The 24,839-nt window shown below is 43.0% G+C and overlaps 1 protein-coding gene across 1 annotated transcript in view; it reads left to right on the top strand.

Annotated features, from left to right (window-relative positions):
* LOC129395544 (cAMP-dependent protein kinase catalytic subunit PRKX-like) overlaps window positions 1–24,231 on the top strand; it is a 138,486-nt gene extending 114,255 nt beyond the window's left edge. Inside the window, 1 exon segment of the mRNA XM_063602029.1 lies at window positions 21,992–24,231. The gene's annotated coding sequence lies outside the window, so the exon portion shown is untranslated.
* Window positions 24,232–24,839: the final 608 nt, after the last annotated feature.

Below are 24,839 nucleotides of genomic sequence, written 5' to 3'. Positions count from 1 at the left end.
CTTCTCTTGGTGGACTTGGGAACTAAGGGGCTTCATTTAAGGTCTCTAATCTTTTCCTTAGACTGTCCTGCATGTTAGGAGGGTCAGAAGGAATTAGCCCAGTCAGAAAGACCCCACCCCAGAGCCAGGAGCCTCAAGAACATGGCAGAAATGTGGCTTCTCCATCATTCTTTCTTGTTCCCACTCCATTGTTTTAAATGGACACGTTAGCACATGAAAATCATGGATTGACTTAGGGTCCCCAGAGGAACCAAGAACCATTTGTAAGGTGCTTCTTTCTCCCCTGAAGAAAAGAACGTAGATGAATACCTCCTGCCGCACCTCTCACCTTTATACTTGTTACTTACAGGCATTTTACATTTTAACATTGGCAAACTGGCCTCCAGAAAATATAATACTCCTCTTGTTTATACTCAATCAATAGTTTAAAAAGAAAACAACCAAAAAATACTTGTGAAATCAAGTTTAGCCTAAAGCTGCCTCCTTACGTATTTTAAGTTCAGCCCAAAGGTTTCTCGGTACATTGTGAACTCTAACAAGTGGAGATGTAGAAGGACAATAGCCTACTCTTGCACCCATCACTGAGTTTCAGCCAATCAAATGTAGCCAACTGTTCAAATTGTGCCCAAATAAGGTAAATGCCGAGCTGTGACCAAACCAGCTATTTCTGAATCTCACTTCTGCTTTTCATATTCCACTTTCTGTTTTCTATCCACAAATCTTCCGCCACGTGATTATGCTGGAATCTCAGAGCAGACTTTGGCTTGGGAGTCAGCCCGATTAGCAAATCATTCTTTGCTCAGTTCAACTCTTTTAAATTTAGTGCACCTAAAGTTGTTCTCTTAACATTTTTCCTCAGACATTTGCTATCATAAATGTTATTATACTTTCAAATTTTCTTTGCCAAGTGTGTACATAAATACTATTATGTTTTGACTTGCAATTATGTTTAAATAATTGACGTTGTAATTTAGGTTAATCATCCATTATACTTTTTCAGGTTGCTGTAATTAATTTTAATTAATTAATTATTTTTAACACTTCAAGACCATTGAGAATATTTATTTTTAAATAGGATCTTGCTGTATCTTCCAGGTTGGACTGCCATGGTGCGATCATAGCTCACTGCAGCCCCCGCCTCCTGGGCTCAAGCGATCCTCCCACTCAAGCGCCCTGAGTAGGTGCGACTATAGAGACGTGTCACTACATTCAGCTAATTAAATTTTTTTTTTTGTAGAGATGGAGTCTTGCTGTGTTGCCCAGGCTGGCCTCAAGTCATTCTCCCACCTCAGCCTCCCAAAATATTGGTATTACAGACATGAGCCACCACCCCTGGGCCACAAGTTGCTTTTTATTTTTTTATTTTTTGAAATGGAGTAGGTTAGGTCAGAAGCTCTGTTCAGTTATAATTTTTGCAAAGGCGGTTTTAGCATTTCCTATGGTGGCCTCCCCTTTCCTCAAAACCACATCTAGCCTTAACTATTTCACGAATGCATGTCCACTATTCATTTATTCAATGATAGCAGAGTTAGATTGGATACCTACTCTTTCCATCTCTGTTATGGTCCCTTGCACAGATTCTAACCTGTGTCAGGTATCACCATCCTCTATGCTAAAGGAAAGAGTTGAGAAAAGGGTAAATTAGAATTCTTAGAAATACACAGAAGACTCCTTTTAGAACAGAATAATTGGAAAATTAATATCCTTCAAAGAACCCATTCCAAATAATTATGTGTTCCAAGAAAGAGTACAAAATGGGAACATTTTTCTTTGTAACTAGATAATTGTGGGTTAGTGGGAGTGATTACGCTTTAGTTTTGGTTCTCTCAAGGCAGAATAATAATTATGATGTGTTCTCATGGTTTTTTTTTTGTTTTTGTTTTTAATAGGACTAAATGTAAGGTCTGTTCATTTATTTTGTAAATCCCTAGGGCTGGATCATTTAGAATCTACTTCAGGGTTTATGAGGTGATGTCTGGAGCATCTGATAAACTTGTATGTTTTCATTTTATTGCAGAAAATCCAGAAGTGGAAGGCAACCTTTATTTCTAATTCATTTTAATTCCATGTCAAGTCTTTCCTTGCATGTTTAAAAGGTATGTTTTTGGCTGGACTTGGTTGCTCACGCCTGTAATCCCAGCACTTTGGGAGGCCAAGGCGGGCAGATCACGAGGTCAGGAGATTGAGACCATCCTGGCTAACACGGTGAAACCCTGTCTGTACTAAAAATACAAAAATAAAATTCTCAGGCGTCATGGCAGATGCCTGTAGTACCAGCTACTTGGGAGGCTGAGGCAGGAGAATGGCATGAACCTGGGAGGCAGAGCTTGCAATGAGCCGAGATCGCGCCACTGCACTCCAGCCTGGCTGACAGAGTGAGACTCCATCTCAGAAAAACAAACAAACAAACAAACAAAGACATGTTTTTATTTTCAGATAATTTAAATAGCTGAATGTCACATTCCACAATGAGGTCTTATGTTTATTTTAATTTTATTTTTTGAGATAGGGTCTTGTTCTGTTGTCCAGGCTGGAGTGCAGTGGTGCAATCTTGGCTCACTGCAGCCTCAACCTCCTGGTGTTAACCTATCCTCCTGCCTCAGCCTCCCTGGTAGCTAGGACTATAGGCACAAAACACCAAGCCTGATTAATTTTTACATTTTCTTGTAGAGATGAGGAGTTTCTCGCTGTGCTGCACAGGCTGATCTCAAACTCCTGGCCTCAAGGAGTCCTCTTACCTTGGCTCCTCTAAGTGCTGGGATTACAGACATGAGCCATGGCACCTAGCATTGTATGTTCAGTGACAAATTGTAGGTATGAACTTTTAATGTTACAGATACCCTCAGGGCAAATTGTCATTGTTGAAGAGGGAAGATAGAACCCTAAGCAGACTGTAATGCAACAATCTGGCTTCTAGTTTCTTCAGAAGGCCAATGATGAAGTATTTCTCCCAGACCATAATGATATTGTCATCATAATGACTGGCTTCCAATAGTTTCTTCAGAAGGCCAGCAATGAAACATCTCTCCCAGACCACAATGGTATCATTGTCATACCCTATGGTACTTTAACAACAAAACAAAACAGCAATAGTTTCAGCTCATAAAAGTTGGGTTGCCAGATAAAATACAGGACACCCAGTTAAATTTTAATTTGGGGTAAACAGTAAATCTTGTTTTAGTGGAAGTATATCCCATACAACATTCGGGTCATACTTATGGTAGTGAGTAGGCTGTATTTTTATTTGCTACACTGACAGCCCTACCAAAACGGCAGTGTTGCAAATTGTTTGTGACAAATGAATAATCTAAGCTAGCGTTCCCCAGATGCTTTTACTAAGAAAGACTAAGTAAGATTGACTTAAAGAAAACAAATGACAAACGTTAGCAAATAAGAGAACACGCTTCCCATTTATGGAGTGGAAGGATTGGCAAGGAGAGAAATTGTATTTTAAAATAGCCTAAAGAGTAACAAGAAAAGTAGCTGTTTCCAGGATGCCTCCGTGGTCGTTGGCTAACAGTTACATTCTTCCCCGCTAGGGCTTTATCCTGACTTGGCAAAGCTCCTCATATTGGAGACGAAAATAATATTCAGCCTGCATTTGTTTAAGGGCTGGAGATTTGCTGAGCCCATTCTCTGCAGATACAATGCTATGTATGAGACATCCTCAGTGATTTCATGATATAGGGTAACTACTGGAAGATAGGAATGTGTAATTTTACTAAAGTTTTTCTCTTCCTATTAATTTACTTTCTCACGTCTTATCCAGCCATTGAAGCATTTAAATATTATTTTGTCTTAAAAAATAAACAGAAGATTCCCTTCTCGGTATTTTTCAGGCTTTATAATAATATATAAACAGTTCTTTCCTGCCCAGCTAATATTTATACAGGAGGAGTTTTTTCTCTGGGCAAAGGAAAGCGTTTTAGATGAAAAAAGTAAATAGGTTTTAATTTTCATGACTTTTTTTATGGGAAAACAACTGCCTAGAAAGCAGAAGTCTGAATTTAAGCATGGCCAACAGAAGAAAAATATGTCAGTTTTAAATTGTCTTTTTTTCCCCTTGAAACGATCACTTAGTGTATGTAGTATCTGCAAGCACAACGGGCGTGCAATCAGTACTGATTCCTACATTACACAGGAAATGCGTGCGGCATGTGCTGTGTAGATTAATAATCACAACCAATAAAAATGTGCACATCCACGAGACTTTTCAGGACAACCATATTTTTATTGAGATTGAAGAAAAGGGAGAAGCCAAGAGATAGTGGAGAAAGCAAGAGATAGTGTATCTCTTCCCATCTTGGAGAATAAAAAGAAGGAAAGGTGACACATGTCTGTGAGACATTTCCAGGGTCCCATGACAATGCTGGTGATGAATTGAGAACCATTAAAATCTTCCTCGGAATTCAAATTCTGAGAAAAAGGGAAAGAAAAAAGAATTGCCATAATCATAGGATGCACAGAAGGCAGCTTCACTCGAGTTTACTAATGAGAAACTGGTGGAAAAACTGAGAATTCCCCTTTGTGGATTCGGGACATCAACACCTTAGACTCAGGGGTAGGCTCCAGACTCACACTAACACTTTGAAGCCAGTGATTAACTGGGTTTGTTTTTTGTAGGAATTTATACACTGAAATCCCATGTCAGAGTAGAGGGAACTGGGGTTCACTGCCTCTCTCTCTTGCCTTGCCTTCTTCTCCCCTTTCTTCCCTTCTACTTCTTTTCTTTCTTCCCCTCTACTTCTCTTTGCTTTTTCCCTCCCCCCTTCCCTTCTTCCCTCCCCTCTCCTCCCCTTCTCTTCTCCCAGCCCCTGTCTTCCCCTCCCCTCCCCTGCATTCCTCCCTGGTCTCCTGCCCTCCTCAGGTTCTTTCTCCTCTCCTCCCCTCTGCCGTCTTCCTCTCTGCCCTCCTCTTCCCTTTTCCCCTCCTCCCTTCTCCTCCCTCCTCTCCTTCCCTCCCTCCTCCTCCCTTCTCCCACCGCCCTCCTCCCTCCTTCCCTCTCCTCCCCTGCTCCCTCTTTCCCTGTCCTCCCCTCCTACCTCCTTCCATCCTCCCTCCTGTCTCCCCCATCTCCTCTCCTCCTCCTTCCTTCCCTTTTCCCACTTGCCCCTCCTCCCTTCCTCCCTCTGTTTCTTCTGCTGACTCCCCTCTCCTCCCTCCTCCCCTCCCCTCTCTTTCCCTCGCCTCTCCTTTCCTCCTCTCCCTTCTCTTCTCCCCTTCTCCCGTCTGCTTTCCTGCCCTTCCTCTCCCATCTGTTCTCCCCTTCCCCCCTCTTTCCTCCCCTGTCCCTCTCGTCTCCTCCTGCACAGTTTCCTAATCATGAAGACATCTGGATTTCATGGTTCTGTCACACAAAAATGGTTTTAATTAACCAAGAGGAAGTTTGAACCTGTGATAACAGCGTAAACCAAAAACAGAACTCTAAGCTCCCCAACCAACTCAATGCAACCCTTCTCTCAGCCAAGGGCATACTAGAGTTCATCTGAAAATGTTTAGGCCATGATTCCAAGTGTGGGTCAGTTATGCCTCAATGATACCCTCCTCCCTTTGGCGTTCAGACCCCCTGACCAGCATCCACATTAAAACAGAGACCTTAGTGTGTCTGGAATTGGTTCTTTCCAGTGGGTGCTTGGTCTCGCTGACTTCAAGAATGAAGCCGCAGACCACCGTAGTGAGTGTTACAGTTCTTAAAGATGGTGTGTCTGGAGTTTGTTCTTTCCGATGTCCAGATGTGTCTGGAGTTTTTTCCTTCTGATGGGTTTGTGGTCTCGCTTGACTTCAGGAATGAAGCCCCAGACCTTCGCAGTGAGTGTTACATCTCTTAAAGGTGGCACATCCAGAGTTGTTTCTTCCTTCCAGTGGGTTCCTGGTCTCGCTGACTTCAGGAGTGAAGCCATAAATCTTCACAGTGAGTGTTACAGCTCTTAAAGGTGGCACGTCTGGAGTTGTTTCTTCCTTCTGGTGGGTTCGTGGTCTCGCTGAATTAAGGAGTAAAGCTGCAGACCTTCCCAGTGTGTGTTACAGCTCTTAAAGGTTGTGCGGACCCAAAGAGTGAGCAGCAGCAAGATTTATTGTGAAGCATGAAAGAACAAAGCTTCCGCACCATGGAAAGAGACCCCAGGGGTTGTGGCTGCTGGCTCCTGGCCAACTTTTATTCCCTTATTTAGCCCCACCTACATCCTGCTGATTGGTCCATTTCACAGAGTGCTGATTGGTGCATTTACAGTCCTTTAGACACAGAGTGCTGATTGGTGCATTGTTACAGAGCACTGATTGGTGCATTTACGAACCTTTACCTAGACACAGAGCACTGATTGGTGCATTTTTACAGAGGGCTGATTGGTGCGCTTACAGTTCTTTAGCTAGGCACAGAGCGCTGATTGGTGCATTTTTACAGAATGCTGATTTATGCATTTTTACAATCCTTTGGTTAGACACAGAGTAGTGATTGGTGCGTTTACAATCCTCTAGCTAGACAGAAAATTTCTCCAAGTCCCTACTCTACCCAGGAAGTCCAGCCAGCTTCACCTTTCAATCCCCCCTCTAAACAGGACACCCCAACTACGCGATGATGGCTCTAGCTTCTTCCTGCTGGATAGGGGTGAAGAAGGGGCCCTGCAGTTGTAGTGTCCTCCAGAGGGCTACTCTTTAGGCCAAAGGGCCATTGGGTCAGTTCAGGGGTCATCGGTAGAAATTGTTAGTTGTGCTCATTTGGGGTTCCATTTGTAAGACCATCTGTAGCTTGATGGCCTCAATCCTAGAGGAAACAAATTTGACAAGGAGGTTAAAAATACAGAGCCTGAAGGCGAGTAACAGCAAGATGGCTGGCACAGGACCTAGAAAGGGGAGAAGTCATGTTGCCCAACTCCACAGGTTAGTATAAGAGTTTGAAAGGCATTGTTTGATTTCAGAAGCCTTTTCCTGTAAATGCCAGGTGGCATCTTATACTATCCCTGAGTGGTTAGTGTAAAAACAACACTCTTCCCCTAAGAAGGTGCAGAGTCCTCCTTTCTCAGCAGTGAGGAGGTCTAGGCCTCAGGAGTTTTGGAGAGTCACTGCTGCCAAAGAGTCTATTTGGGATTGTAGAATAAATATATTTTGTTATTTCTTGCAAACTGTCTGAGAAATCCTTTGAGTGTGTGTGGTGGTAGAATAATGAAGTAGATAAACCGGGTATTCCGGTTCCTGTAGCAGTAGCCATTCCTAACCCTATACATAGGGGTATTAGTTGTATGGCTCTGTGCTGACAGACTTGAGCTTTGAGGGGTACTGATAGGGTCTGATTTCCATAAGATTAGAAGTTAGGATAATATATGTTACACTGTTAACTTTTAGCAAAATTTACTTTTGTTGAAAACTTTGTGAGTTTGGGATTTCAATTATTCTTTGCTATTAATAAGACCTCATTGAGTCCATATTAACTTAAAATTGGTATAGATGGCTCCTTCCTGATTTTGTAAGTACTTTAAGGTTTGGCTGAGTGCAAACAGCTTGCACATTTGAGCAGACCAATTATTAGGCAACTTTCCTAACTCTGCTTCTACAAGTATTTCCTTATCACTTACTGAATACCCATTGTGTCTTTTTCCCTTCATCGCCTGGGAGGAAACATCTGTTGTCCTGTCCTGAAGGGAGTTCCTCCTATGTCTGCTTGGACCTTCAGATTTAGATCCCCTGTTAGGAAACCTGCTGGGTGAAGGATTTTTGATAGGAAGGCTACAGGTTGTCAGTGGCCTCAGTGGTTTTGGGCTATGCCCTTGTTTACACTGACAACAAGGTGGTATTGGAGTGTTATAGGGTTACAGAGAAGACCTTCAATGATCAATTATAGGTTTTAAATTTATCCTGGCTTTTAAAGGAATAGGGTACACTGTTTTTTCTTTACTACTTCTGTCTCTTTCTGTCTCTCTTTGACTTTCTGTCTCTTTGTCTTTCCTTCTCTCTTTCTGTCTCTTTGACTTTCTTTCTCTTTTGCTGTCTTCCTCTCTCTGTCTCTTCTTTTTGATTTCCCATCTTTCTCTTTCTCCTTTATCTCTCTGTCTTTTCCTCTCTCTCTCTCTGACTTTCTGGCTCTTTCTCTCTTTCCTTTCTGCTGGTCTTTCCCTCTGCCAGCCGCTCATGCTGCGGTTCTCCCCTCTCCTTCCCTTTCCGATGGCTTCATCAGTGTAAGACTGCCACCTCCTTGGGTTTTTGCACTGCGTGCAATAACTCCATGATTTCCTTCTGGTATTTAGTGGGGGTTCCTTCAGAGGTTAGGAACTCCCTTTCTTTCCATATTGCAGTGTGGTCATGTAGGATTAGATAAGCATGCTTGCTATCCATATACACATTTATTCTTCTTCCCTTTCCTAGTTCTAAGCTCGGGTAAGTGCCACTAGTATCACATAACCTGCCCTTTACATCCCACTCACCACAAATGAACTTCCATCGGCATATAGGTTAAGGTCAGGATTAGCTAAGGGGACTTCTAAGAGATATCTTGGGTGGCATAAGTCTGGACTACAACCTGTTGGCAGCCATGCTCTACCATCTCCCCATCCTTTGGGAGAAAAGTGGCAGGGTTGAGGGCCACACCCGTACATATTTGAAGCACCGGTCCCTCAAGGAGTAGCGCCTGGTATCTAAGTAGGTAGTTGTCTGAAAGCCATAAACTTCTTTTGGCAGCTAGTATGCCATTTACATCATGAGTAGTCCAGACAGTGAGATCCTTTCCTTGTATAATTTTGATAGCCTCTGACACTAAGATGGCCACCGCCACAACTGCACTTAAACAGTGAGGCCAGCCTTTTGCTACTACATCAGTTTCCTTACTTAGGTATGCCACTGGTTGTGAGGTTGTCCCACAAGTCTCAGTAAGGACTCCAAGAGCTATCCCTGCTCTCTCTGTGTCATATAAAGAGAAGTTTTGTCCTGTGGGAAGGCTTAAAGCTGGAGCTTGTATTGGGGCCTGCTTTAAGGTTTTGAAGGCTGTTTCTGCCCCTGGTTCCCATTCTGCTAGATGAGTATTTGCACTCTGGGTCTCCTTGATTAGAGTATAGAGGGGCCTCACTGTCTCACTGTATCTGGGGATCCATAGTCGGCAAAAGCTGGTGATTCCAAGGAACCTCTGCATCTGTTTTAATGTCTTAGGGTGAGGATAAGCCAGTATAGGCTGTATTCATTCCTTGCTGAGGGCCCTCATCCCTCTAGCTAAGATTAGGCCTAGATATTTCATCTGCTGTAGGCAAAGCTGGGCCTTTGACCTAGATGCCTTGTACCGTTGATTAGCTAGAAAATTCAAGACTCTACAGTAGCCTGCTGGCATAAGGCTTCTGAACTGGTAGCCAGAAGTAAATCATCCACATACTGAAGGATCAGAGTGCCTGGACTGGAGAAGTGGCCTAGATTGTGGGCCAGTGCCTGACCAAACAGATGAAGGCTATCCCTAAACCTTTGGGGCAAGACCATCCATGTAAGTTGGGACATGTGGTCTATGGGATCCTCAAAGGCAAAGAGAAACTGAGAGTCAGAGTGCAGTGGAATACAGAAAAAGGCATCTTGGAGGTCCCGAACAGTGAACCATTCTGTTTCATCTGGTATTTGAAAGATCAGGGTATAGGGGTTGGGTATAACTGGATATAGAGGAATTACTGTCTCATTGATGAGTCTAAGCTCTTGCACTAGTCTCCACTGACCATTTGGTTTTTGAACTCCTAGAATTGGGGTGTTGCAAGGACTACTGCATTTCCTTACTAAGCCTTGAGCTTTTAAATGTTTAACAATATCCTGTAATCCTTTATGAGCTTCAGGCCTTAAGGCATATTGCCATTGATAAGGAAAAGTGATGGGATCTTTCAGCCTGATTTGGACTGGGAGGGCATTTTTTGCCTTTCCAAATTGTCCTTCCAATCCCCAGACTTCAGGGTTGATTCCTTCCTCAAGTAGGGCACAGCAAATGGGTAACTTGTTCCCCATATTCATGTGGATAATAAGTCCAGTTTTGGCTAATATATCCCTCCCTAATAAGAGTGTGGGACTTTCAGGCATAACAAGAAAGGCATGTGAAAAGAGCAAAATCTCCCAATTCCAACTGAGGAGGTGGGAGAAATACCTGGTTACAGGCTGTTCCAGGATTCCTCAGATGGTAATGGACCTTGAGGACAGTCATCAAGGACAGGAGATTAACACTGAGAAGGCTGTGCCAGTGTCCAGGAGGAAGTCAATTTCCTGGACCTCAATGGTTATACATACACAGGGCTCAGTGAGGGTGATGATATGAGCTGGCACTTGCCCTGGGCACCCTTAGTCCTGTTGTTGGATCATCTGGTTGGGGGCTTCTGGCCCAGAGAACCAATGCATTCTGGGGCAGTCTGCCTTCCAGTGATTGCCTTGGCATAGTGGACATGGATGAGGGGGCAGCTTGTTTCTCTTTGGACAGTCTTTTTTAAAGTGTCCTTGTAAGCCACACTGATAACAAGCCCTACCAGGTGATTGGCCTGCTCCATTTTCTGTCCTTTCTGAACCACCAAGTTTGTTTGTTTGAGGGCCATGACTAAGTCTGCAGCCTTTCTTTCATCTCGCTTTTCCTCTTGGGCCTGTTTCTTTTGGTCCCTATTATACAATACCAAGGTTGCCTCCAGATTTTGTGCAGGGCACAGGGCTCACTTTTGGAGCTTTCTCCTGATATCTGTGATTGGGTAATAACCTTATGTTTTAGGATCAGTTGACCCTCTAGTGAGTCTGGTGACAGGGGAGTATATTTTCTTAGGCCTCCCATAGCCCCTTGAGGAAGACAGAAGGATTTTCTTTCTTTCCCTGAGTTATGGTGGACATGATTGAATAATTCATGGGATGTTTCCTAATTCTCCTTAGTCCTTCTAGAACACAAGTCAGCAAATGTTTATGACTCCAGTCCCCATGATCTGAGTCAAGGTCCCAGTGGGGATCCATACTGGGGATGGCTTGCTGACTGGTATGGAATTTGTCCCTTTCTTCAGCTGTCATTCTATCATTTACTTGATTAAGATACCAGGTATCTCCAAACTCTCAGGCTGCAGCTAAAGCCACATTCTTTTCATTGAAGGCGAGGGTTTGATCTAACAATAGCATGACATCTCTCCAAGTGAGATCAAAGGTTTGCCCTAGACTCTGTAGAACATCCATGCACCTATCAGGATCATCTGAAAACTTCCCCAGGTCTGTGTTGATCTGCTCTCAATCAGAGAGGGAGAAGGGGACATGTAGCTGGGTTGGGCCAAATTCCCCTCCCCCTACAGCTTGAAGGGGACATAACCGATAGCCCAGGTTTTTGTGGTCCTTTAGATATTTCTTTGCTTATTTCCTTCTGGGTGGGGGAGATTAGAGGAGGATTATCATTATAGAAAGAGGAGTTATAAGGAGGCTAGGATATGGGGGTAAGCTGAGAGGTCCTCCTGTGGGATGTAAATTGCAAGCTCTGCATAGTTGTGTATTCTCCCTCAGTGAAAAGAAAGCTTGGAGATAAGGTGTTTCACTCCATTTGCCTTCGCTCTTACAGAAAAGGTCAAGCTGCCAGATAGTATTGTGATTTGTACTTCCTTCAGGTGGCCATTTTTCCCCATCAGAGAGAGAATATTGGGGCCAAGCCACGGTGCAGAAAAAAAAAAAAAATGAGCTGCCTCTTTTTCAGGGTTTGCAGGTCAGTTTGGCCCCAATGGCTTACGATGCATTTCAAAGGTTAGCCTGTTGATGCCTGAGTGTTTCCCATTTGAAAGACAAAACTGCCTGTGGTTTTGGTTTGTTTTGCCCACCAACACAAGAAACCACAGTGGTCCCTGGACCATGCTGATTGGAAAAGTTGCACTCACTGACATAGCAGCAGAAACATCTCTTGCCCAAGAACCCACAATGGTCTCTGGACCCTGCTGATCTGCATAGTTGCGCTCACCGATGCAGCAGAAGAAACACTAGTTTTCCTCCTAGACCACAAGGAGGACCGAGGAAGATCGGATTTAGTAGCCCTATCCAACGCATTCTCAAAAAACTGTTAGAGTCCTAAACATTCTGTTGTTAGTGTTTGGACTTTACCCCTGTCCTATAAAGATGTTATGCCCCACAAATGAAGTGGAGGTCCATACCCTGAGGGAGGGAAGGGATCTCCAGGGTTGGAAGAGTGACACTTTTTGTCCTCACTTGAATAGGAAGGATATCATTTCTGAAGCTCACCATTATCATAGCTTCAGGAATAGCTTTTGTTAGGCCTGCTAGTTTGAGGAGGATCCTAAAATTCCAGATAGTCCCCTCTATAACAGGGCTTTGGGCAAATATTATGTCTTTCTGATTGGTGAGCCCAGGTGCCTTAAAAAGGTAACAGAGTTCTGGAATTTATACTAGAAATCATTCTTACAGGAGAAACTAGAAAAGCACCAGAGACCAAGAGAGGTTTTTAGAAGCGAGACTAGCCTCAGAGAAGAGAGGAGAGAGGAAGTTTGTCTGAAAGGCATTAGGACCCAGCAATCAAGGATCAGGATAGGATAGATGGGCAAGTCGCTTGGGTGACATGACTTTGAGAGTTCCACTCATGGCCTCAGGGTCAACCAACTTGCGTCAGGACCCAGGAGCTGAATGGCTTTCCTCTCTGTCGACTCTTGGCTCAGCCCAGAAGTACAGGAAAAGCAGAAGCTGGTTCCAGGCAAACCAACTCTGAAGAGTTGGGGGTTGTTAGAGAGCCCTTTCCCAGAAGGCCTGACACTCATGTCTTTAGTCCAGTGTCCACACTAGTTGCTTTTAACTGGCTGACAGCTGCCTGGTATTTAGCCCCTGATTCTAAGGAAAAATAGGACAGAATAGCAAGTGAAAGGGGTCCAATGGTGGTTACCACTTGGCGATAGTTGATAGTCCCATCTGGGTCACCAAAATGTATCTGGAATTGGTTCCTTCAGGTGTGTTTTTGGTCTTGCTGACTTCAAGAATGAAGCTGCGGACCCTCATGGTGAGTGTTACAGTTCTTAAAGATGATATGTCTGGAGTTTGTTCCTTCCAATGTTCAAATATGTCCAGAGTTTCTTCCTTCCAGTGGGTTCATGGTCTCACTTGACTTCAGGATTGAAGCTGCAGACCTTCGCAGTGAGTGTTACAGCTCTTAAAGATAGTGCAGACCCAAAGAGTGAGCAGCAGCAAGATTTATTGTGAAGAGTGAAAGAACAAAGCTTCCACAGCATGGAATGGGACCCAAGCTGCTGGCTCAGGCGGCCAGCTTTTATTCCCTTATTTGGCCCTGCCCGCATCCTGCTGCTTGGTCCATTTTACAGAGAGCTGATTGGTCCATTTTACAGAGTGCTGATTGGAGCGTTTACAATCCTTTAACCAGACACCAAGCACTGATTGGTACATTTTTATGGAGTGCTGATTGGTGCATTTACAAACCTTTAGCCAAACACAGAGCACTGATTGGTGCATTTTTACAGAGTGCTGATTGGTGCATTTACAAACCTTTAGCTAGACACAGAGCACTGATGAGTGCATTTTTACAGAGGGCTGATTGGTGCATTTACAATCCTTTAGCTAGACACAGAGTGCTGATTGGTGCGTTTTTACAGAGTGCTGATTCATGCATTTACAATCCTCTAGCTAGACAGAAAAGTTCTCCAAGTCCCCACTTGACCCAGGAAGTCCAGCCAGCTTCACTTCTCATTAGAACTGACAAAGTGGACTCTTGAGAGCAGTAAGACACCACATTCCAGCCTTATTCTAGCACATCCTGACTCTGGCACATCACCCCATGACAGACAGCAAGCACTAAGGAAATCAAAGCATTTCACTCCAAATCATATTTCTTTAACATATTTTGAAATAGTCCTGCCAGGCTGTCTCATGTGGGAAAAATCTACATTCTGAAGAGAGTCCCATTCCTTTTCTAGGCCTGATTCTCAATCCAGGAGAGAATCAACTCTGACAAGAAACATTTACAATTTAGGCCACGCGTGGTGGCTCATGTCTGTAACCCTAGCATTTTTGGAGGCTGAGGCAGGCGGATCACTTGAGGCCAAGAGTTCATGACCAGCCTGACCAACATCGTGAAACCTGTTTCTACTAAAAATACAAAAAATTAGCCAGGCATGGTGGCGCATGCCTAATCCCAGCTGCTTGGGAGGCTGAGGCAGGAGAATCAGTTGAACCCAGGAGGCAGAGGTTGCAGTGAGCTGAGATCACACCATTGCAGTCCAGTCTGGGCAACAAGAATGAAACTCCATCTCAAAAAAAAAAAAAAAAAAAGAAAAAGACAAAGAAACATATACAATCTATTCTTCCCTAAGTCTGCTGCCTGGAGGCTTCATCTGTATCTGTGGAACCTGGGGCTCCACAACTCCTCATAATGAAGACAAAGTTCTGATTTTTTCTTATCTTGCCCAAATTCCTATCTAAGTGGTCTGAGGAGTGATGCCTACAAATCATAAATTCTCATCAGATTTATTTAACTCTATATGTCATGACTTACTTTCCAGTCTGACTCTGGCATAACATTACCTGATGAAGAAAATCAAATTATTTTAACCCGAAACATGTTTCTTTGCCGTATTTTAAAATGTCCCTACAAAGCCATCCTTTGTGGGGGAAATTTTGCATCTGTAGAGAATCTCTATTTACATAGCTAGATCTTTTTCTTCCAGACCCTCCCAATTCTAAAGAGAGTAACGTAGATTCTAGCACGTTTTTGAAGATCTGAATAGGAAACATTCATTATCTATTGTCTCTAAGGACAGCCACTATAAGACTTCAAAAGAACCTTGGTCTTCACAATCTTTTATCTCAACCTGAACATTTCCTTTCCATCAATCCCAGGTCTTTAGACAAACTCAACCAATTGTCAATGAGAAAATGTTCACATTTACCGATAGCCTGGAAGCCCCTATCCCCTACTCCCCTCTTTGAATTTTCCTGCTTTTCTGGACCAAACCAATGCATTTCTCAAATGTATTTGATTGATGTCTCATGCCTTCCTAAAATATGTAAAGCCAAGCTGCACCCCATCCACCTTGGGGACATATTCTCAGGTCCTACTGAAAGCTGTGTCACAGGCCATGGTCGCTCATATTTTGCTCAGAATACATCTCTTCAAATATTTGACAGAGTTTGACTCTTTACATCAACAATAACCCACATACTCCCTTCTATTGATTCCAGGTCTTTAGATAATAACTCTTTCAACCAACTGCCAATAAGGAAATCTTTCAATCTATCTGTAATGTGGAAGCTGCCCACTCTTCCAGTTGTTCTGACTTTCCAAACCAGACCAATGTACATGTTATATGTTTTGATTAATGTCTAATGTCTGCCTACAATGTATAAAACCAAGCTGTGCCCCAACCACCATGGGAACACATTCTCAGGGTCCCCTGGGGCTGTGTCACAGGCTATTAATTACTTATATCTGGCTCAGAACACATTTCTTCAAACATTTTACAGAGTTTGACATTTTTCATTAGCAACAGTATACATATTCATACAATCTTCCATTGGTTATTTTCAACTTATATTACTTATGCACCAGAAAACCCCCGTGTTTGAGGGTATTTATGTGATGATGCTATCCCTGCAGGCAGGGCAAAGAACTGCAGATACAGAAGTGAGTGAGCATGGGATCCATCAACATGAGCCAAGGAGGAAGTGTTACAGGAAAGGGGTTGTGATCCAGACCCCAGGAGAGGGTTCTTGGATGTTGCACAGGAAAGATTTCAGGGTGAGTCTGCAGTGCAAAATAAAAGCAAGTTTATTAAGAAAGTAAAGTGGTGAAAGAACAGAGCTACTACATAGACAGAGTAGGATGTTCCTGACAGAGGAGGAAAGTGTCCACCTTAGGTGAAACGCTTGTGTTGGGACAACTAAGTTCTTCTTCAAAGACTCCCTGGTTATAAGTTGTAAAAGGTGTAAATCAAGCCTACCCCCTTTTTCTTCCTCCTTCTCCTTTTCTCACAAATCACACATTTACCCTATCTGGACAAAGTTTAGGTCTAAGCCAATGTGGGATCAGCTTAGATTGTGTGGCCCAATCCCAGCCAACAGGGGAAGGACACAGAAGCAGGAACTGCCTTAGGGTTAAAAACCCCTTCATTCCTTTGTTTGATGTGCTCTTGCAATTGCATCAGGCACAGGCAGCACCCTTCTGCAGAAGTAAAGTTGCCTTGCTGAGAAACTTTCTGTCTTAAGTTCTGGTTTTTCTTTGTGGCACTGAGTACTTGTTTCTAACAACTTAGGGGCTTGTCTGGGATCCCATTCTCTTTCAGGAAGGACTAGTGATTATATTTCATGGGAAGATGCATCCCACTGCCTCGTTTTTATGGCCCCGGGGCAATTTTCCTGTCAGGTGGTTATACTGACCTGCCAAGGCTAAGAGGGATCTAAAATTCCCACAAGGAAAGCAGCCAATAAGGTTGAAGCAAATGCTCAGCAGAGAGTAAGAAACCTCCATTGGGAAAAAGGGGCGCTTAGCCTCCATGATACGAAAGTGCAAGAAATCTTTAATACAAGAGATTGAACCTTACCAAAATGGGAGGTTTAGCCTCCAGGAATGGGAGTGCAATAAATCTCTAATACAAGAGATTGAGCCTCACCAACCTCCAGGATGGGAAATGACAGGTAAGACAGGGACTACAAAAGACCAAGCAGACAATAAAATTCCCCCTGACAGTACCCTAGGCCTTATGTTAAGATACTGGAAAGATAATGAAAGGACCAAACACAAGAAAAGACAGCAAATGATAAAATATTGCTGTTTTATTTGGACTAAGGAACCCATCCTGAAACCTTTGGTCTTTTGGCCACAGTTAGGGTTGAGCGGGGACTGGATATGCCAACTCCTAATCCAGTATGTAAATGATAAAAGTCCAGTTTCTCAAGAGGAGATAGATTATGGAGACAGGGACTTGTCCTTCTCTACCCCCTAAAGAATGAAAAAGCAAAGCTGAACTCAAAGCCCCCAAAAGTCGACCTAGCTAAGTTGTATTCTATATCTAAAGATGCATGGGATCCTCTAGACCACCTTTCCCCACCTAACCCTCTGCCTCAAGCTGAACACTCAGTCCCTTCTCCATATAATCCTGCCCCAAGGACCTTAACACTGCACACCCCTTCTGGACAGCCACTCAAACATCCCCCTCCTTAGAAAAGCTCCAACAGGAAATGGAACAATCCCAAAGGGATATTCAACACTTTTCTTTCCCCTCTTCCTCAAAGAAGTCTGTTCCAACCCGTTTTCTCTTAAAGGAAGTACCACTAGGAGGGGGTGATATTGGCTTCATAAATACCCCCTTAACAAGCTCAGAGATTAGGAATCTAAAAAAGAACTCAGATCACTGGTAGATGATCTTTTGGAGTTGAAAGTCAAATTGACCAATTTCTAGGGCCACAATTGTACACTTGACCTGAATTAATGTCTATCCTAGATATTCTCAGGAAAGGAAAGAACCATGTTCCACAAGGCCACTATGACAATCTGGGAGCATGAACACCCTCCTGGTCAAAATATCCTTGCAGGAGAGCATAAATTCCTGGCCCAGGACCCTCAGCGGGATAACAACATGCAGCCCACCGAGAGAACTTGAGCGATCTCAGAGATACGAGAATTAAAAGGATTAGGGAATCAGTTCCTCAAACCCAAAATATCTCCCAAGCATTTAATATACAACAAGGGAAAGATGAAGGGCCTATGGAATTCTTAAACAGACTTAAGAAACAGATGAGAAAATATGCATGTTTAGACGCAGAGGACCCACTGGGACAAGTGATGCTAAAGCTCCACTTTGTCATCAATAGTTGGCTGGACATCACAAAGAAATTACAAATGATAGAAAACCAAAAAGACCATCCCATAGAGGAATTTTTAAGAGAGGCCCAACAGGTATACGTACAGAGGGATGAGGAAAGGCAGAAGCAAAAGGCAGAAATTATGCTGTCCACCCTACAAAAGGGAACTCTTCAACAGGGAGACCAGGGAAGTATAACTTGTAAACCTAAGTACCCGGCTAGCACACCCTATCCAGGAGGCAAAAGGATAAAATCTGAAAATCAGGAAATAGAGAAGAGAAAACAAATGTTTCAGGTGTGGAAAGCCAGGTCATTTAAAAAAGGAATATCCCGAATGGGAGAGAGAAAAGAAAGTCCTTCCATTCATGACATTTGAAGAATAGTAGGGGGTCAGGCACTCTACAGCTTTCATCTCAAGTCCCACCAAGAGCCCTTGATAAATTTAACATGGGACCCAAATCAAAGATAGTCACTTTCTTAGTCAATTCAGGAGCAGCTCGCTGCTCCCTGTGTTTTCTCCCATCAGATTTAGCATGCTCAGCAGTGGACCTTTCTGTCTCAGGAGTTAAAGGGGAAGGATTCAGGGCAAAAGTTCTAGAGTAAACTGAAGTCAAATATAATAATAAGTCACCCACTATTAAGTTCTTGCTGATTCCTGAAGCAGCAACTAACTTATTAGGAAGGGACTTGATGTTAAGGTTAGAAATAGGCCCATATGTTAATCAGGGAAAACTTACTTCCTTAAACCTGCTCACCACTTCTGAAGAAAGCCTAATCCATCCTGATGTATGGTCAAAGGAAGGAAATCAAGGAAAGGTATAGTTTCCCCCAAACCATGTCAAATAAATAACTCCCAGGGAAGTAGTAAAAAGAAAACAATACTTTATTCCCTTGGAAGCCAGGATAGGTTTAAAACCTATTTGAAACCTAATTGAAAGCCTTGTCCACGACGGACTCCTTGATTGCTGTATGTCTCCTTATAACACTCCAGTATTGCCGTAAGGAAGCCAGATGGGTCATACCGGCTAGTGCAAGACCTCCGGGCTATTAATCAAATAGTTCAAACCACCCAACCTGTTGTTCACAATCCTGACACCATTGTCAGTAGAATCCCACACAGCCATCAATGGTTCACGATGATAGATTTAGAGGATGCATTTTGAGCTTACCCTTTGGCAGAGGACAGCCGGGACATGTTTGTGTTTGAGTGGGAGGACCTTCACTCCAGTCGAAAACAGCAATACCGACGAAGAGTCTTGCCTCAGGGGTTTACAGAGTCCCCAGATGTGTCCATTCCATAGCAGCAATTGCCTTGCTAACAGAAGAAAGCAGGAAAATAACCTTTGGGGGAAATCTCATCATAAGTACCCCTCACCAAGTGAGAACCATTCTTTTATTATTATTATTATTATACTTTAAGTTTTAGGGTACATGTGCGCAATGTGCAGGTTAGTTACATATGTATACATGTGCCATGCTGGTGTGCTGCACCCACTAACTCATCATCTAGCATTAGGTATATCTCCCAATGCTATCCCTCCCCCCTCCCCCCACCCCACAACAGTCCCCAGAGTGTGATGTTCCCCTTCCTGTGTCCATGTGATCTCATTGTTCAATTCCCACATATGAGTGAGAATATGCGGTGTTTGGTTTTTTGTTCTGGCAATAATTTACTGAGAATGATGATTTCCAATTTCATCCATGTCCCTACAAAGGACATGAACTCACCCTTTTTTATGGCTGCATAGTATTCCATGGTGTATATGTGCCACATTTTCTTAATGCAGTCTATCATTGTCGGACATTGGGTTGGTTCCAAGTCTTTGCTATTGTGAATAATGCCACAATAAACGTACGTGTGCATGTGTCTTTATAGCAGCATGATTTATAGTCCTTTGGGTATATACCTAGTAATGGGATGGCAGGGTCAAATGGTATTTCTAGTTCTAGACCCTGAGGAATCACCACACTGACTTCCACAATGGTTGAACTAGTTTACAGTCCCACCAACAGTGTAAAAGTGTTCCTATTTCTCCACATCCTCTCCAGCACCTGTTGTTTCCTGACTTTTTAATGATTGCCATGCTAACTGATGTGAGATGGTATCTCATTGTGGTTTTGGTTTGCATTTCTCTGATGGCCAATGATGGTGAGCATTTTTTCATGTGTTTTTCAAACCTGAGAAAAACAAGCAATGGGGAAAGGATCCCCTATTTAATAAATGGTGCTGGGAAAACTGGCTAGCCGTATGTAGAAAGCTGAAACTGGATCCCTTCCTTACACAAAAATCAATCCAAGATGGATTAAAGACTTAAACGTTAGACCTAAAACCATAAAAACCCTAGAAGAAAACCTAGGCTTTACCATTCAGGACATAGGCATGGGCAAGGACTTCATGTCTAAAACACCAAAAGCAATGGCAACAAAAGCCAAAATTGACAAATGGGATCTAATTAAACTAAAGAGCTTCTGCACAGCAAAAGAAACTACCATCAGAGTGAACAGGCAACCTACAAAATGGGAGAAAATTTTCACAACCTGCTCATCTGACAAATGGCTAATATCCAGAATCTACAATGAACTCAAACAAATTTACAAGAAAAAAACAAACAACCCCATCAAAAAGTGGGCGAAGGACGTGAGAACCATTCTTAATCAGAAGGCAGACAGGTGGCTCACTGACTCAAGAATTTTTAAATATGAAGCTATTGAGAGGGATGATGTAACACTAACCACTGATCATTCACTCAGTCCTGCTGCTTTCCTAACAGGAAACACAAACCCAGAAGAACCTGAACATAAATGCTTAGATCCAATCAGTTACCAAACCAGAGTCAGACTAGATTTAAGCAAGACCGCCTTCCAAACAGGGTGTCACTTCTTTATAGATGTCTCTTCCCAGGCATTGAAGGAAAAAGGCACAATGGGTATTGTGTAGTTGGTGGGAAACCCTCACAGAAGTAGAGTGAGGAATACTGCCAAATAACTGATCTGCCCGAACATGAACTCTTTGCATTAAGCCAAGACTTAAAATCTCTGCAAATGAGGAGGGAACCATTTACACTGACTCCAAGTATGCCTTCGGAATAGTCCATACCTTTGGAAAAATCTGGACTGAATGAGCCCTCATCAATAGTAGAGGCCAACATGTCATCCACAAGGAATTAATTACACAGGTACTAGAAAATCTTCAGCTGCCAGAAGAAATTGCAGTTGTCCATGTCCCAGGACACCCAAAGAACTAATCTTTTAAAAGCCAGGGAAATAACTTTGCAGATCAAATAGCTAAGCAAGCTGCCTCTTCCCAGGAGTCACCCATTTTCCATCTAACCCCCATCTTCCCCTCCAGCTGCAATCTCCATCTTCTCCCACGCAGACCAAGAAAAACTAAAAAAATGAGGAGATGAGGAAAGCTCAGAGGGAAAGTGGATATTACCAGATGGAAGAGAAATGTTGTCTAAACCCCTCATTTGGGAAATACTGTCACAGCTTCACCAAAGAACTCACTGGGGTCCTCAAGCTATGTGCAATGCGCCCCTCAGAACCTATTAGTGTATAGGGATATGTACTGTAGCTAGGCAAGTGGCAGATGGTTTTATAGTGTGCAGAAAAACTATTAAGCAAGCTCTAAAAAGGCAACTTTCCAGGGGAAGAAACCCAGGGTGAGGGTCACTCCAAAGCGTCCAATTTGACTACACTGAAATGTCCCCAGTAGGCCATCTCAAATATTTACTAGTAATAACAGACCGTCTCACCCACTGGGTAGAAACCATCCCCTTCCCAAGCATAGAAGTCAGTAAGGTAGTAAAAGTACTGTTGGAACATATCATACCCAGGTTTGGACTAATAGAGAACATTGATTCAGACAATGGGACCCACTTCAGTGCACACATCATTAAAGGGCTAACCCAAGCATTAGGAATAAAATGGGAATATCATACCCCCATCACCCACCCTCAGCAGGGAGGGTACAAAGGATTAATAAAACTCTCAAAAACCACCTAACCAAATTAATCTTAGAAACCCAGTTACCATGGACAAAATGCCTTTCCATTGCCTTATCAAGAATCTGAACTGCTCCTCCAAAAGATCTTGGCCTTTCCCTTTATGAAATGCTCTATGGGCTGCCTTATCTAAATTCCACTACTGACCTTCCTACATTCAAAATAAAAGATCAGTTTCTTAAAAACTATATATTTGGTCTGTCTTCCACCCTTTCCTCCCTCAGGACTCAAGGCCTCCTCGCGCAACCTCCAAAACTTGAATTCCTAGTTCACCAACACCAGCCTGGGGATCACGTCCTTATCAGAAGTTTAAAAAAGGGAAAACTCCAGCCAACCTGGGAAGGACCTTACCTGTTGCTCATAACAACCAAAACAACAATCTGAGTGGCCGAAAAAGGATGGATTCATCACACATGGGTAAAAAGGGCCCCATCTTTGTGGGATCATGGACCATCACTCCAGGACCAACACCTTCCAAATTAACATTCAAAAGAGTTTAATCTGTCTCTTACTTCTCCCTCTAGTTGCCCAAGGACATTTCATTATCAATATAACCTGATCACCCTTTCCCCAAACAGTTTTCTTCATGCCTATCTTGTCATACCCTATGGAGATCTCCAAAGCCAAAGACAGCTAGCCTCTTCAGAAAAAATATATTTGCCCCAACCCTTGTAGTAAACAGTTCTCTGGGGCCAATTCCTGTCCTGTGCTTCTTGGGAAAATGTTCTCTGGACTACTGAGTATCAGGACTGGATCTTCACACAAGGTTTCTGCACCACTTTAAAGCCCTACATCCTCTTTACCAAAGGAACTACCCCCTCTAATTGCCAACTCCGACAATGTAACCCAGTGCAAATCTCTATTAATGTCCCCAACTCTACCAATTCTAATCATACTTTAAGATGCTTCTATGGCATGGGAGGCAATGTTGCTGGGTGGGACCCTATAGGCTACTTTGAAATGCACTTCATTCACCCTCCTCTACTTCTTACTGCCTCCTACTCCCCAAGCCCACCAAATCAAACCATTTCTCTCTCCATGCCCAGTGATAAAACCAAAGTGTTGTAGTAGAAGTCAAAAACTTAAACTCTAGCCATTGAAACCAGGTACCAAGATCCAAAGGCTTGGCTGGAATAGATTAAATATTCTGTTTACACCCTAAATAAAAGCAATTGTTACCCTTGTGCAATGGGCAGGCTAGAAACCCAGATTTTTCCTTTTCCACTCGGATAGGCTAACCAGCCAGGGATGGTCAATATGGTGGCTCTCTTTCAGCACCCCACAGCCTAGGGAAACAAGGCATGCCCTACCCTTTCACTACTGTTTCCACAAGTCAAGAGTCCTGTGGGTCAGCCCACAAGGTCCATTCAGTTTCTAGCTCCCGATGCCAATTTTACCTCATGTCTGTCATGAAAAGTGGAAAATTTGACATCCCTTGGAAATCTAATGGGGTGTAGTGATTCCAAGCCTTTTCAAGAGCTCACTAATCAGTTGGCCCTTGTCCACCACAGAGGAGATGTGTGGTGGTATTGTGGAGGACCTTTACTGGTACATTGCCAAGCAATTGGAGGAGCACTTGTGCTCTAATCCAATTGGCTATCCCTTTCACACTGGCATTTCATCCACAAGAGAATAGAGAACTAACCTGGAAAAAGAGAGAGACCTCTCACCGGTCATTTGACCCCCATATTTACATAGATGCCATCAGGGTCCCATGAGGGGTACTAAATGAATTTAAAGCTCAAAATCAAATAGCCGCTGGGTTAAAATCTGTTTTGTTCTGGTGGCCAACTATGAATAAAAATGTAGACTGGGAAAACTATATACTATAATCAACAGCAATTCATCAATTATACCAGAGATGCCATCAAGGGAATCGCTGAACAGTTAGGCCCCACACATGAAATGACCTGGGAAAATCAGATAGCCCTTGAAATGATGTTGGCAGAAAAGAGTGGGGTCTGTGTCATAATTGGAGTCCAATGTTGTACTTTTATCCCAAATAATTTTACAGCCTCCAATGGAACAATCACAAAAGCCTTACAAGACCTTACCACCCTAGCAAATGAATTAGCCAAAAACTCTGGAATAGATGACCCCTTTAAGGGCCTCACGGGAAGGTGGTTTGGAAAATGGAAGGGATTCATGACCTCAATATTTACCTCCTTGGCAATTGTTACAGATGTACTTATCCTTGTGGGCTGCTGTATCATACCTTGTATTCACGGGTTAACCCAAAGACTCATGGAACCAGCTCTAACAAAAACTTCCCCTACCTCTTCCCCTTGCTACTCAGATATGCTCTTGTTTCTAGATGATCAAGAAGAACAACAAAGCCAGATCTTGTTAAAGAAATTTGCAGAGAAAGAACTACAAAACAGAAAAGTGGGAAATTGTTGGGACAACTAAGTTCCTCTTCAAAGACTCAACTTCCTGGGAATAAATTATGCAAGTTGTAAATCAACCCTACTGTCTTCTCCCTTCTCTTTTTCTCACAAATTGCACATTTACCCTATTCGGAAAAAATTTAGATCTAAGCCAACCGGGATCAACTTTGATTGTGAGGTCCAACTCCAGCCAATAGGGGAAGGACACAGAAGCAGGGACTGCATTAGGGTTAAAAGCCCCTTCCTTTGTTCGATGTGCTCTTGCAATTGCATCAGGCACAGGCAGCACTGTTCTGCAGAAATAAAGTTGCCTTGCTGAGAAATTTTCTGTCTAATTGCTGGGGTTTTTCTTTGTAGCACTGAGCACTTGTTTCTAACACTTGTGTATACATAAGATAAAAATAGCTCTTGGGGAGATGTGCTCTGCTACATGGGTTTGTGATAAAGCATTAATTTTCCTAATTACTATATGTTGCAAGAGTTGATATTATTATATTTAAAGCAAAATTAGGAATGCCCTTGTTCTCCAGACAACAGGATGCCTCGACACTCCCAAGTCTGAGTCTGTTTCAGTAAACATCATAAGTTTGTTTTCTTAATCATAAATATCTAGAGTCTAGGAATGCCTAATTTTCTGGGACTGCAGCAAGACTCAACCTCATTTTTATAGCCCCCACTCAAAATG

This window comes from Pan paniscus, chromosome Y, assembly GCF_029289425.2.
Source record: "Pan paniscus chromosome Y, NHGRI_mPanPan1-v2.0_pri, whole genome shotgun sequence".
Classification (NCBI taxonomy): domain Eukaryota; kingdom Metazoa; phylum Chordata; class Mammalia; order Primates; family Hominidae; genus Pan; species Pan paniscus.
This window is presented reverse-complemented; position numbering and strand designations above follow the sequence as displayed.